This window comes from Semicossyphus pulcher, unplaced genomic scaffold, assembly GCF_022749685.1.
Source record: "Semicossyphus pulcher isolate SPU_LCO1_2020_fin unplaced genomic scaffold, fSemPul1.0.p SCAF_23, whole genome shotgun sequence".
In the NCBI taxonomy this organism is placed as follows: domain Eukaryota; kingdom Metazoa; phylum Chordata; class Actinopteri; order Labriformes; family Labridae; genus Semicossyphus; species Semicossyphus pulcher.
This window is the reverse complement of record NW_027211697.1, coordinates 6,156,670-6,162,669: the sequence shown is the minus strand read 5'-3', so window position 1 is coordinate 6,162,669 and position 6,000 is coordinate 6,156,670.

Genomic DNA, 6,000 nt, shown 5'->3' with positions numbered 1-6,000 from the left:
GCCTGAGACGAGGTCAAATCACATTTACCCTCTGAAATAGAAATGGTCCAGCAGTGCCTACATTGATATTATTGTTTATTGTAAATCTTTTTACTACTTTCATTGCTTCATAACTATTGAATTTATACAACCTAAGCTTAAGAAGACAGAATCCAGTTGTGATTAGGTTATATAAGTCAATAACAATTGGTTTAAAAAAATGTCAAAAAGGATTTTATATCAAATCTGGCAAGGTTTCTTTGATTACAGAAACCATCCTGAATGCAAAAACATTAACAAAATGTTTCTTATCATTCTATTTAAATGAGCTCAGTGCAAATGCGTTTAGATTCTGCAACAGAATTATAGTACCTATAATTAGTCTGGCTGCGAAACTAAATCTGAAGACAAACAGCTGTTTTCTGAAACACTGAGAAAGTCCTAGTTTAGAAGTAAGTCCCATGACAGTTCACTCTAACCAGGGAAAAAGTAAGTGGAGTTTTGTTTCAGACGCTGGGGTAGACATGAAAGACAGGAAAACTTTCCTGGGTTGGTCTTTCTACAGGGAGTAAAACCAGGAAGACCTAAACAATTTGTAGAAGACAATACAAATCCTGTGAGAGGTACAAGCATCTACAAGACCAAAATTCCAGATAACCCATACCGGAAGAGAACAGCAGGAACCTCTGAGCTGCAGTCCCAGTGGAGCTGCAGATGGGAGTCAGGCGATAGGCGTTCCTTGTAACAGCAGGGTGTAGTCAGGATAAGAAATGAGCCAGAGATGGGAAAAGAGCCAAAGGTCAGGTCCAAGAGCTGTGGAAAGCCAAGACATACGGTTACGTGACAGAAAGGAACTGCAGAGTTACGCCAAAACCAAGAATGAAGTCTTACAACAGACACAGCTGACGGAGGAATAGCTGAAATGTGTGTGTTGATCTGTTTAAGACCAAGGGTCAAATGCCTTATTTAAGTTTTTCTCTTTTTCTACAGACCAGGATGATTGGGGCTTTATAGAACAGTGACATGAACATAGAACATGTTACATTTTTTCAATACTGAATAAATGTGCATGCAACAGCAGACTTTTTGACAAGTCAGGAATATCCTGGTTGTAAAACTATGTTTTAGGGTTAGGGTTATAGGAGTGCCATTAAAAAGAATAATTCTATAAAAGAATAAGAAAACAAATGTGAGATATAAGGTAAGGCAACATGACACGGAGTCCTGTTTCATGGCTGTAACAAAAAGTTAAAAACTGGGTGGAGTCATGTCTGAGAAGATTGAATCAGCATTATTTATAAATAAATACATGAAATATTACAAAATATGGATAAAATATGTGTGCAAATATAAACAAATGATTAATTGTAAGAGAAGAATTAAATGCAATTACATTTATTTTCAAATGTTATTTGTTTATTTATTTCTGTATAGTATTAAACATAACTTTAAAAATATGCTGTAAATATGCCAGACACTTTATGTCTGTGGTCTGTACCTTTAAAAATCTGATGGAGGCTCCAGTCTGTTCAGAGCTGCGTACGCTGCTGACACCTCCAGGCTCTCACACTTTGAGACATTGATATCAGATTTTTTTTTTAAAGTTTGGAATTCTGTGATATACAGTCATTTGCTTTCTTTTCTATGATTTATTTTAGAAAATTGATACCACTCTCCTGTCAGTTAAAATAATGCAAGCAGTCAGTAATTTTAGTTTAGCATAAAGACTTTAAACTGGGATGCTATGCTCCATACAAAGGTAACATAATCCACCTACCAGCACCTCAAAAACTCATAAACTTATTCACTTAACATGTTAACAGATCGTGTTAATAAAAGGAAACAAAATGTAAAACTGTCAATTTACCGTTTACAGAAAAAAACAGAAAAAAGAGTCTTGATTTTTTCTATTTTGTTTTACATATTGAATTAAATCATAGAATGAACGGATGAAACACGGACTAACCAGGCTAACTGTTACTCTCTTTTTAAAGTCTCAGTGATGATAAGCCACGCTAATCAGCTTCTAGTTTGATATTTAACAGACAGAATTGATAGACCCATTTAATCATGATTTTGGATCAATGATCTAAGACCAAGAATCCAACGACAACAACAAGGATATCTTTATTGCCCTTCGATGATCTATTGGCCTGGAGATGATAAATCTTAACAATCACCTGCCTACAGATAAGTTTATAATTCAGTTTGTGTAATTAGGAAAGTAAAAACATGATTGCCTCACAATATACAGCAGTTGCACTTTGATTAGTTGTCAGCAGTGTAAGCTGAGAAGCATTCTGTTTTCCTGACAATAAGAGATATTTCAACAACAACCATGATCTGATTTCCCACAACTAAAGTCTGGTGTTATCAGACCCAATTCTGTGAAAGGACAGGTCAGTGCTGCCCCCCAGTGTCAAAAACAGCAACTGTACAAATTCCTCCATTCACCAACACATTGACATAGGAATACTAGTAAAGGGAGCCAATGAGAATGAAGTCCTGTAGTGATGTGCTGACTGTAACTGGTCTGATTAATCTGTTTGATTAATCGGCAGCTTCAAAGTGCAGCTTTAGCTCAGGAGAAAGAGCATCTCTTCCACCAATTGGAAGATGGTGGAATCCAGTGGAATCCACTGAATTTGTTTTGTTTTTTTAAATGTGTAATTGTTTTGTTAAATCATATCAGTTGTTGAACACAAGTTGCTGAGGCTGATGGCCATCAGTCTTTTATGAGTGTTATTTAAGGTATCGCTTGGGTCTTTCTCCAAGCAACAGAGAATACGGTCTAGCCCCGCTCTTTTTGTAAAGTGTCTTGAGATAACTTTGGTTATGATTTGGCGCTATACAAATAAAATGTGATTGATTGATTGATTGATTTTCTTTGATTGTGGAGAATGGCGCATGTCATGTGTGAAATCAGTGAAGCTCAAGCTTCCTGCCTGAACTAGCTTGCAGGTGTCGCCCTATTAAATATGAATATTTATACTTTGAATAGAAGACCTATTAACAGAGTGTTATCTTACAAATATATTAGTTTCTGGCTAAACGACAAGCTATTCTTAATAAAACATATCAAACTGTACGTACACTTCAGTATATTTAACAAACCTTTTTGTCTGCTATGAACAACAGTGATATCTTTTGTGTGCACTCTATGGCCTCTTTTATTAAACCTCTTAATCCCCTCTATCATTCATCCCTAAGGTTTATCACTAAGGGATGACTTGAGAACACATCACTGTTGTACTGATGTATCAATAATGATGCTAGAAAGATACATACAGATAGTTACACACATTAGTTATCAGTTGTGTGAGCTGGGGAGCATTCTGTTTATCTGACAAAAAGTTATATTTCAGTAACAACCATCTGACTGCCCACAACTCACTATACTGCAGGGGTACTCAATTAAACTCCAGTTAGAGATTTTTTTTCTCAAGCAAAGGTCTGGAACATCATAATATCAGACCTCCGTTATGATTCAGTACCATACATTTATACATTTTGAACCTCTGTCAAATCAAATAAAGAAAATACAATTAGGCTCAATAGTTTTTACAACAACGCTTCTACCTTTTACACAGAGCTCTCATAATTTAACAGTAATAATAGTGAATACTTCAATATTGGTAAGAAAATATAGTGTGTGTTTGTATGTTGGGGGGTCCGGTGGGGTCTCCCCCAGGAAATTTTGAGTGTCAAAACCTCTCTGCCTCCTGACAGTATATCAAGATTTGACCATAATAGGGGGATTCACTTTATATTTTATTTCATGTTTGCCAAATTTTATTTTCAATCAATCAATCAAATTTTATTTGTATTGCGCCAAATCATAACCAGAGTTATCTCAAGACACTTTACAAAAAGAGCAGGGGTCTGTTTCACAAAGCAGGTTTATTGAAAACTCTGAGTCTGTTAACCCTGAAATGAGGGAAACTCTGAGTTTTCCGTTTCACAAAGGGAGGTAATTTAAGCTCTCGGTCAGTTACCATAGTAACAGACTCTAGGAACCTAACCTGGTCGCGAGCAGGTTTTCTTCAGGAAACTCAGAGTTTCGCTCTGTCTCCTCCCTCTAGAATATAAAACCAATTCGGTTTTATATTCTCTTATATTCTCTTATATTCTCTTATATTCTATCAATTCGACTTCCTCATTCATTCAGCCCGTCGCACGCGTGTGTTTAAGCGGTTACTGAATTAAAAGAAGAAACGTTGCGTCTCTGTGGTGCTCTGACCGCGTTGCAAAAGTATTTTATATTTATGATAAAAAAAATCAAAAGACAAATCTGTGTCAAAGTCATCATTTTTAGATTTTCCACCGCCACTGCCAAGAGCACTCAAATAAGACACCGTAAGTTATTGGATTTCTTTTTTTTAAACTAACACATTCAGTTTAATCAACATGAATTATAATGTATGTGAAGTCAGCATCATGTTAGGGATAAAGCTAATGCACATTAAAACAGCCACTGAATGATATTTCATTAGTTTAATATTTAGAATATGATTGAAGTGCTTCCACGTATGTTTTTTTCTACCGCTGCATTGCTCCTAAATTAATATAAATTTTAGCTTCCGGTCGTGATTAAGTATTAAATAAATAGACCAGTTCAAACTTGCGCATTAACTCGAGCAGCAGTTTCTTCCCACGCCGCTTCTCTCTCTTTTGCAGCTGCAGCCATGTTACTTTATTTTTCTGAACGTCCACATGAGGATTTCGAGCTCCACTGGTGTGACGTAGGAGGACCTCTTTTTGTGTAAAGTTGCCATGGTGAATCGTGGTGTCTGGGCTCCATTAATGATGACTTTTTACAGTCAGCGTGCACGCACTTAACTCCGGGTGAACCTACTCAGAGTTGATTGAACTAACTCTGATCAGCTGTTATGGAACCGAAAACTCAGAGTTTCCTATCTCAGAGTAGATCGACTCAGAGTTCAGTGTTAGACTCAGAGTTTGTTGAACCTTCTTTGTGAAACGGACCCCAGGTCTAGACCGACTCTTTGTTATGTTATTTAAAGAGAGGCCCAACATGAATCACCATGAGTAGCACTAAGCAACATTCGGCACATTGGCAAGAAAAAACGTCCTTTTAACGGGCAGAAACCTCGAGCAGAACCAGACTCATGTTGAACAGCCATCTGCCTCGACTGGATGGGCCGAAAATGGGATAGAAGGAGATGCAGGATAGAGACAGGCAAAGAGAGCAACAACAACATATGTGCTTGCTACATCAACAACAACAGATAAGACATACTTATGGTTATGATGCCAATAATAGTGGTACACAAAGTGTAAAGATTAGCAAGAACAGCATGGTCAGTCATAATCACCTGACAAACACTTCCTCCCAGTTTGGTGGTCTATTAAAGGTGCAAGATTTCCAGTCTCTCCCTCTGCTCTGTCAATGCCACTGCTGCCCTGCACCAGTACTGCACTCATACTTTCTGGCCCACCACCACTCCAGCATCCACCTGCAGGCTCGAACCTCGAGCAGAACCAGACTCATGTTGAACAGCCATCTGCCTCGACTGGATGGGCCGAAAATGGGATAGAAGGAGATGCAGGATAGAGACAGGCAAAGAGAGCAACAACAACATATGTTCTTGTTACAACAACAGGTCCACAGCAGCAGGTGGTCTGCAGCAACGGTCCCCAGGAACAGTACAAGACAAGGGAGGGGATATATGGTTAGTAATGTTAATGGGACCAGAAGATACATAGTTGAGCTGCATTAATATGACAGAGAGGGAGAGAAACAGAGAGAGAGAGAGAGAGAGAGAGAGAGAGAGAGAGAGAGAGAGAGAGAGAGAGGAGCTTGGTGTGTCAGATCCCCCCGGCAGTCTAAACCTATAGCAGCATAACTATGAGCTAGTCCAAGCCTGAGCCAGCCCTAACTATAAGCTTTATCAAAGAGGAAAGTTTTAAGTCTACTCTTAAAAGAAGAGAGGGTGTCTGCCTCCCGGACCTTGACTGGTAGATTGTTCCAGAGGAGGGGGCCTGGTAATTGAAGGCTCT